The sequence below is a fragment of the Callospermophilus lateralis genome, chromosome 4 (genome assembly GCF_048772815.1).
Source record: "Callospermophilus lateralis isolate mCalLat2 chromosome 4, mCalLat2.hap1, whole genome shotgun sequence".
NCBI lineage: Eukaryota > Metazoa > Chordata > Mammalia > Rodentia > Sciuridae > Callospermophilus > Callospermophilus lateralis.
The window spans coordinates 157037434-157046600 of NC_135308.1; the positions used below are offsets into that span (position 1 = coordinate 157037434).

Consider the following 9167-nt stretch of genomic DNA (forward strand, 5'->3'; position numbering starts at 1 on the left):
CCTGCCAGACTAGTTGATAGGTGTGGGTGTGGGCCCAGAGAGGGTGTTTAACCCAGGGATGCACAGCAAGTCAGAGGGCAGGCCAGACGATGGTGGACAGCCCTTCTGCTTTTGGCTGCTGCAGAGGAGCAGGTGAAGACACAGTTGGGCACTGCGCGTGTCTACAGCCCCAGCTACCGTGGAGGCTGACGCAGGAGGACAGCTTGAGCCCAGGGGCTCCACTCTGGGCCACATGATGAGGCTCCATCTCAAAACCAAAAACAAAAAAAGTAGAGGGTGACACCCTCTGTCATGGGAAGGTGCTAGAAGGTCTGGAATCAAGAACGTCCACCTGAGACCTCCCCACCCTCCAGTGCTGGAAGTGGACCTTGAGCTTCCCTAGATATTGAGGGGGCTGGGGACTGCCAGGAGCCTCTCCTTCTGGCCTCAGGGTCCTCGAGCCTCGTCAGCTGGAATCATAACAAATACTAACAGCAGACACATGGGGACGTCTTCTCCCAGGACCCAGGGTGGGACCCAGAGGCACTGGCCGCGGAGCTGCATCCTAGTCTTCCATGTTTTATTTGAGACAGGGTTTTGCAAAATCTGAGGCTGGCCTCAAACTTGTGATCCTCCTGCCTCAGCCTCCCAGTAGCTGGGATCACAGGCCTCTGACACCATCCCCTGACCATTTACTGGACTTTACCACACCCTGGTGGTGCGTCCCCACGGGAACACCGGAAAGTGACGTCCATTCCTCCCCTGTCCTTCCTGTTCCCCCTCCTCCCCGCCCCCCCGCTGTGAGTCAGCCCCTGTGTGGGAGAGAACCTTGGGCTTTGGTTTCATGGGCCTGGCGTATTCACTTAGCGGGAGAGTCTCCAGTCCCATCCACTGACCGGCAGGTGCTATAATCCGTTCTTCTTTGTGGCTGGATAATATTCCACTGTGTTCGTGTACCACATTTCCTTTTTCTGTCCATCTGTTAAAGGGCACCTGGGCTGGTTCCAAAGCTTTGCTGTTGTGAATTGAGCTGCCATAAACACTGTGTGGCTGTGTCACCGTGGTAGGGTGACTTCAAGTCCTTTGGGTGTGTGCCGAGGTGGGATGACTGGGCCAAATGGTGGTCCATTCCCAGGAGGACTCTCCACCTGCTTTCCACAGTGGCCGCACCAATCACGGTCCACCAGTGGTCACTCCTGGGCCCTGCGGTGGTCACTCTGTGAGTGGACCTTTCCCCACGCCCCCGGCCCACCTTCACTGTCACTTGTCTCTTTTGGGGGAGGTACTGGGAATGGAGCCCTGGGTGCTTGACCTCTGAACCACACCCCAGCACCCCGCCTTTGTTTTTTAATTCAGAAACAATGTCTCACTAAGTTGCCGAACCTGGCTTTGAACTTGTGATCCTCCTGCCTCAGCACCCCCCTCCCTGGAGCCACTGGGATTACAGGCGAGAGCCACGGTGCCCCGCAGCCCTCCTGACTGGATGCACTCAGTGTGTTCTAACTTGCAGGTCTGTGATCCAGAGACGCTGGACGTTTTTCATGTATTTGCTGTCGATGGTGTTTCTCCCCCTGTGAAGCGCCTGTTCGGCCTCAGCCCGTGTATTGATCCGGTTATTTGCGGGGTGGGGGGTTGAGTAAGTTCCTGGGGTTCTTTACATCCCCTGAGAGATCAGAGCTCTACCTGAGGTGCAGGTGGCAAAGACTCCATGCCGGAGGCTCGGTCTTCACGAGGACGTTTCCTTTGTGTGAAGAAGTGTTTTAGTCCGATACCATCCACGTCCTTGTCCCCCTCTAATTAGCCCATGTACCCAGCCCTGGTGGTCAGTCTGACCCTGGGCCTGGCACCGCCGCCCACAGCATTCAGCAGTGCCTCCCGGATGAGTCTGGAAGGTCCTCTGAGTAAAGGCAGGATTTTCATGCAGAAGGACATGTGTTCTGGGCCAGATCACAAAAGGTCACAGGCGTTAGAGTAAGGAGGATGGGCCCAGGGAAAGCCACCTCCCTCCCCTCTCAGATGCCTGGCTGCCAGGTCCCGGGCTCCCACTGACAGCACAATAAATGAGCCTTCCACTGAAGGCTTCTCAGCCTGCAGGCTCTCAGTGGGTCACCCGGAGGCCACAGCCCCATCCGGCTCTTCTTTGCCTGGGGCAGCCCCTGGGGCCATGCCTCCAGCTGCCAGCCTGTCCCGTCCTTTACCACTGGAGGCACAGCCCAAGGCAACCCGCGGGCCTGGTCACAGGGTCAGCCTCTGGGAAGGAGCCGGAGACCTGTGGAGAGGCCTGGCGACCCGAGCCTCCACACCAACCGGGACTCGCAGACGGGCCTCCTGCCCCGGCTAGAGCTCAGGGCCCTGGTGGGCTGGTCTCAAACCTGAGCTGGGCCCTTCCTCAGAGAGCGGAGGGGCTCACAGTGACCCTCACAGGGACCTGGGCAACAGAGGTGACAACGGACATGGGCGGTGGGAGGGGACCCTGCTTGGGTAAGCCCCAGAGCCCTGGCTCCGTGGATGGTGCTGGGCGACTGGTGCTGGGCGACGTGGGCCCAGCCAGACGCAGGGCGGGGCTCTGTGGGGCTCCCAGGGTGCAGGGCCGGGAGGGGAACCGCTCCCCCAGTGATGGCCGATGGCCGCAGGACGTGTGACCCCCGGGCGCTGCACCCGCCGTCCCGGGGCCCTCGGTGGGCAGAGGCTGCCCCGGAGCCAGGCAGCGGGACTCCTGGGGAGGCTGGGCCCAGGTGGGACCTGCTGTCACCTGCCGTCACCTCCCGGGAAGCTGGGGAGGAAAAGCAGCAGGAGCCGCGTCGTCCGCCTCCTGGGGACGGTGACAGCGGAAGGCAGCGTCAGGTGGCGGGTGGGCGGGAGGCAGCTGAGCCCCAGGATTCCAGCGCCATCCACCGTCTGGCGGCTGTGCCCAGGGACACCTGCCCCAGGCTCGGGGCCTCTGCGGGCTGGGCCAGCCGTGGGGCCAGACCGGGGCACGATGACGAGAGGAGGGCAGGTGGCCAAGGTCACGGGCAGGGAACTCAGGGTGGGAACCTCGACACTGCTCCCCGCGAAGCCAAAGTCCAGGACAGAAATGGACGGAGGGAGGGACGCGCGGCCCCTGTCCACCCCGACGGCAGGGCGGACGGCGTGGGGGCTGCAGGGAGCCTGCCGCGGGCGGGCGGGTGGGCTGCAGGGGCTCTCGGGCTCTCAGCCCCCCAGCCCCGCCGGCCACCCGGCCGTCTTGGTCCACGTCACCGTGGCAGGGTGCTATGACACTGGGCCTCCCTCCCTGCCCATTCTGGGCCCTCCTGCAACTGCAGCCTGTCCTACTGCCCAGCTCTGACCAAGTCCACTCTGCCCTGAGCCCCCAGCCCCTGGTAAGAGGAAACGTTCAGAGATCTGGTCATGGGCCTGCTCTGCCACGCGTGCACTGTGTGACCTTGAACAGATTACTTTCCCTCTCTGGGCCACATTTCCAAGATGGAAGATTCCATTTCTGGGTTTTTTGCTGTGTCTGAGGCCAGCCCCAGCTCAGAGAAAGCTACTTGGAGAGCACTGATTCTGGAGTCCAGGGTCTCAGTGCCACTCCTGTCCCTTCACTAGGCACCGACTGTGCGCCCAGCACTGGCTCAGAAGCCAGAAAACTGTTTCTTCGGGGACCTCCTGTCCTTGAGGGTCTGAGCCCCGGCTTCCTGTGGGCAGAGTGGCCCAGACAGCGCCCCCCTCGGGCAGAGGAGGAGCAGAAAGGAGACCACACAGGGGAGTGGCCAGGCCGGTCACTGCCGGGGGACCTCCTGCTGGGCTGACCTCACACAGACCTGAGCACCCAGGGAGGCCCGGCCACTCACCTCTGCACCCGCCAAGGGCGCCCTGAGGTGCCGCCACCAGGCGTGGCCGCCATCTGTCCCCACCTCCGAGTGCCCTTTAGCTCCTCCCTCACCACAGGGTCCAGGCCCCATCCTGAGGGCACCGAGGAGAGGAGGGGCAGAGCTTCCACCCACCCTGCCCTGCTCAGGGGCCCTCCGTGGCTCCCTAGTGCTGCGGACAGCTGGCCTCTGGGCCGCCTGGGCCCGGCCTTCACTCCTCCCTCCCAGCCCCCAGCAGCAGCCCCTGCCTGGGGCGCCCCATCTTCTCCTGGCACAGAGGGACAGCCGTGCAAAGGCCCTGGGGTGAGGGGCCTCCCCGTCCCTCTGTCCTGCTCTCCCTGTTGGGGCCGCCCTCCCTGGTCCCCACGCCACTCCCCCAAGTTCCACGGTGGCCCTGGCCTTTTTCCTCTGGAATCCACTCTGGTTCCTCGCCCTGGGCGCCCCTGGGCTTCAGTGTTGATTTGTCACAAGTGATCACTGGCCGCAGAATTTGTCACCTGCACAATGAAAGGAAAATGAGCCTCTCATTAGAGCCTCCAGGCCTGGGAGACAAGGTGTGGGGACCGGCCACCTGGCTGACCCTCGGGGCCAGGCCCTGGGGGGTATGAGGCAGGGAGCACAGGGCACCTGTCACGCTGGCCGCTGGTCCTCTGGGGCTCAAGTCACAGGAGGCTGGAGGGGCCCGGGCGGCTGAGGCCCCCAGAGGGAGGCCACGGTGGGCAGGGGGCTCTGTCCCCGGCCGCGCCCTTCCTGTCCAGGAATCCCCAGGGGCGGGGCCAGTGGGGTCCCCCTCCAAGGAGCTGGCCTCGGCCCTCCCTGCTGCCCCTCCAGCGCGGGCTCTGGGCCCCCTCTGACCGGGCCCTGGGCCTCAGCTTCCCCCCACGTCGGGCACCGCGCCCACCCCTCCTCTGCCCACCGCGGCTGGCACCCGGGAGGGGCCGCCTCCAGTCTGAGAGTCTGTCTCTCAGCTGAGCCGCTCGCCTCCTCCGCCCCCGCCACCAGCGTCCCTGTCCCTCGGGCTGGGACCAGCTCCTCCTCCCCAGGGCTCTGGGGACACAGCAGAACCAGGGAGCTGCCCGCGAGGGGCAGCCAGGGAGGGCTGGCAGGCAGCTCTGGGGCGTGGGACCTCCGAGGCTGGCCCCCGGCACCCAGCACCCAGCACCCAGCACCCCAGGGCCCAGACCCAAGCCCCAGCCCCCAGCCCCCCGATTCTCTACCTCCCCAGCCCTCAGCCCCCCCAGCCCCCTCGACTCTCCCCGGCCTCCCCCAGGTCTCCCCCATCTTCCTGCCCCGAGCCCCTGGGGCCGCCCAGTAGAGGGGCCTCCTACCTGTCCACCGCCCGCCTGGCTGGTGGACAGCACTGCCCCCACCGCTCCCTCCTTCCTGCATCTGGTCAGCAGCCCCTGTCCAGGCCACCGCCAGCCCTCAGGCCCCTCACGCCCATCTGCGCCCACACACCCACGCACCCACCTGGGAGGGGGCCCTGGTCTCAGGCCAAGATGGTGCTGGGGGCAGGAGAGGAGGCCGGGCCCTGGGCAGGTGCCCAGGAATCCTGCCCGAGAGCCCGTCTCTGCCGATCCAAGGAACCAAGGTCCTGGTCAGAGGCCCTGCGCCCACTGTGACCCACCGAGACCCAGGGTGAGCACATGGTCACTCCCACCTGCCCCTCCCCCTCCCTGTGCCTGCAGCCTCCAGGGGAGGCCCACCTGGCCTTGGAGGGGACTCGAGGCTGGCCTCCGCTGCACTCCTCTCCCACACCCTCAGCCCCCTCCTGCTGCTCCGGCCTCCGCCCCAGGGCGTGCGCGGGGCAGGCTGAGGCTCTCACCAGCCTCCGCCCTGGTCCTTGGGCCAGGACTCGATGGTTCTGAGTGTCCGCCTCTTAGTCTGCAAAATGGGAATCTCCTGGTGGATTGTGGGGTGAGTTCACGTCCTGCAGCTGCCAGCGCCTGGCCAGCACGCAGACGGGGGTCACTGCCAGGTGCCGTCCGGGTCCCCTTCCCGCCTGTCCACACGGCCGCTGGCCAGAAGCCGGCTCTGGGTTCCTGCTTCTCCCTGGCTCCTCCTCAGCACGGTCCCGTCCAGGGGCCAAACTGACCTGCCACCCCGCACCCCTCCCGCCCAAGGATCTGCGAGGAACTTGAGCCCAGCCCCCGCCGCCCCGTCACCCTCCGTCCCTTCCTCCTGCCGCCCAGAGCAGCCCCCTCCCGGCCTCTGTGGAAGCCGCCTCCTCCAGGAAGCCTCCGGGGCTCTGCCGGGGACCTGGGTGGAGATGCCCAGGCGCTGGGCCCAGGATGACCTGGCTCCTCTCCCCGTCTGTGTGGCCTGGAAAAGTCCTGCCCTGGAGGGTCTCGGGACGGGCACAGATGGGCTTGTCCCCAAGTCCCAGTCCCATCCCAGGGAAGGCTGTGGCCGAGGGACGGGGCGAGCTGGGGACGGGGGTGAGGCCGCAGGGAGCCCCGTCCTGGGTGGCCTGCAGTGGAGGGGCCCGGGCAGCAGGACCAGGGCCGCTGGACCAGGGCCCCTGCCCTTGGGCGTCCATTCGCCTGCTCCTGGCAGGTCCACTTCCTGCTCCACGGAGCCGCTTCTCGGGACTCATTTGAAAGAGACCCGTCCCCAAGCTGCTGGAGAGGAAGAGCTTGGGCAGCAGTCACCGCAGAGGCCCCGGAAACGAAGAGCTCCTCTGTCCTTGGCCGGAGACTCGGCCGGAGCGTGACCTCTTGCTGTGACAGCAGGAAACAGGTGCGCACAGGGGAGGCCCAGCCACCTGACAACGTGCACCTGCGTGCACACAACCACACACGGGCACACGCAAGATTCACGGGCACCCGGCACCCCCACACACCCAGCCCTCGCTCAGCGCCCTGCCTGCAACTCCCCTCCCCCCAGCCCCCTCGGTGGTCCAGGGAGAGGGTACAACAGGGCTGCCCCTGCCCCAGCCCTCCACCCTGCCTTCCATTCCCCGTGCGTCCTGCTTTGGGACCAACGAGGGGTTGCCTTCCACACTTATTCCAACGGTCCTCCCCGACCCACCCGACCAGGCCCGGGTTCGACATGGAACACGCCCACTCACTCAGGAACTCCCATGGGCTCCCTACTGCCTGGCCAGTAGGGAGCTGAGAGGTGGCCGGGCCCCGAGGCTGCGCAGCCGCAGGCAGCAGCCCGCGCAGGACGGCCTGCAGACTACCGGCGATGGCACCGGCGATGGCCTCCAGGCTGTGTCGGAAGATTTCTGGATTCCAGAGTGGAGGTGGGATCCCCGGGAAAGTCACGTCGACACCCCGAGGCGGGAGCCCAGGTTCCTTGGAAACTCCTCCATGTGGAGCCAGAAGTGGCCCCAAGTCCCACCCGGTCCAGCCCCTCTGGTGCCGCGGCTCAGCCTGGACCGCGCACCTCCAGGCCTGGGAGCCTCCACCCGCTCTGGTCCCCGTGGAGGCTGGAGTGCTGCCCGCTGCCCCCGGGGCCTTCCGCCTCCTCTGACCCCCCTCCTGGCCCCTCCCTCAGAGGTCCCCTCAGGGTGCCCTCCCCAGGTCAGGCCTCTGGCCTGGGCCAAGGCCCCGCGGGCCACGCTGAGCACATCGGCCAGGGCCACTGGACAGGCGCGCACAGGAAGGAGGGCGTGGCCTTCCAGCTGGGGAAGGGGCCGGGATGACCCCGCGGGGCAGCCCCTGGGGACTGTGGGGTGGGGCCAAGAGCCCGCACTGAGGTGGGGAGCGGGTCCCCGAGCCCAGGGGGCCCGGTGGGGGCCAGGGAGCCGGGGAGGTGCGCAGCGCCCTGCAGAGCTCGGAGGCCAGGCCCCAGACTGGACTCTGGCTCCTGTCCACACCCTCCGCGGCCTGGGCCGCCCTCCGCCAGCACAGGCAGCCTGGGGGACGCTCCAGGGTCCCCTGGGCCATCCACCCCTCTGCCCCAGCTCCAGGGCCACGCGGCCCTCTTCTGCCCAGTGGGGAAGGGAGACCACCCGGGGTCCCCGGCACCTGCAGGGCAGCTGGGTCTGCCCCCAGGAGGAGCAGGGGCGGCCCCAGGGCGGGCAGCAGGGCCTGGGGGGGACAGGGAGGACATGCAGAGACCCTGAAGGGTGGAGGTCTGCCCGGGTGGGCGGGTCCGTTGTCCAGCCGGCTGTCCCCTCAAGCCTACAGCTGGGCTGGGGACCGGGCAGTCCTGGGCCCTCCCCACATCAGTGGGACAGCCTCCCAGGAAGGTCACTCTGAGAGCAGAGCCAGCAGGGGACACAGGGACGGCCAGGCCTGCCCGGGACTCCTCCCGCGAGGGTGGGCGGAGACGGACGCCAGCGCAGCCCCAGGGACAGCCAGGGCCTGGCCCAGATTCCCTGCTCCTGCCCCAGTTCGGTGGCCGCTCGCGGCCCCGCTGCCGGCCTACTTCTCCAGGAGGCTCAGCGGCCCCCAGAGGCCCAGGCCGGCCTCCCCCCGCAGCCTCCAGCCAGCCCTTCAGGGACCCTGCTCCGGACAGGGGCATCGTGAGGTCACATGGCCCCTCTGACATGGGCCCCACTCCCCAGGCCCCCCACCGGCACCCTGCCCGGAACCTTCCAGATCCCTGCTCCAGGCCCGGCCGTGCTCACGGCGTCAGGGCTGGGCTTTGGGCTCCGAAGACAAACCTGAACCCTAGACCCAGCCCCGGGCGCGGGGGTTTCAGGGGCGACTGTGGACGCCGGGGCGGCCAGGGAGCCTGCTTTCCCCGCGGGCAGCGTGACATGGGCCCCTGGGTGGCACCAGGGGTCAGGAACGCGCCTGGACCGCAGCCCAGAGGGCCTTGCAGGGGAAGGACCCCCACGGGCACTGACCCCAGCCCCGAGGAGACAGGTCAGAGTGACAGCAGGACCCCACGTGGGCAGGGGGACAAGTGGCCGTGGGGACCCTGGAGTGAAGGGTTATCAGTCTCCCTGGACTTGCCACCTGAGGGACGACCCTGCTGTCTGCAAGTCGGCTCCAGCTGCAGGGGACATGGTGGCCTCCGCGGGCTCCTGAGACCAAGGCAGGGTGGACACTCCTGCCAAGGCCGTGCAACGTTGCTGGGAGGATTCCGAGGCTGACCCGGCCTCCTCCTGCCCAGTGTCCTCCCCTGGTCTCTCCCGTCCCCGACAGCCCCTTCCATCCTCCGGTGCGGTGCCCAGCAGGGCCGAGGGAGTGCGATGACAGGATGACAGGTCCCAGTCCTGTCATTAGCGCTCATCACTGCAATCAGCACAGCGGGCCGGGGCCTGGCGCCCACCCCAGCGCCCACCAGCCTCAGATGCCCCCTGTGCCCGGCCCTGGCAGGTGGAGAGGGCTGGGGGACGGGCAGGTGGCGCCAGGCCTCCGTGTCCAGGGCCTCCACCCA

At 67.2% G+C, this 9167-nt stretch overlaps 1 long non-coding RNA gene across 2 annotated transcripts; it reads right to left on the reverse strand.

Annotated features, from left to right (window-relative positions):
• Nucleotides 1-792: 792 nt before the first annotated feature.
• On the reverse strand, nt 793-5919 carry LOC143397219 (uncharacterized). Of its 2 annotated transcripts, XR_013155442.1 has the most exons (4): nt 5537-5919; nt 5301-5446; nt 2732-4327; nt 793-1916 (listed from the first exon to the last, which is right to left on the reverse strand). It is a non-coding gene; the product is annotated as an uncharacterized LOC143397219 (long non-coding RNA). The 2 variants fall into 2 exon arrangements; XR_013091140.2 differs by lacking the exon at nt 793-1916 and having other exon boundaries at nt 1989-4327.
• Between the last annotated feature and the right edge of the window lie 3248 nt (nt 5920-9167).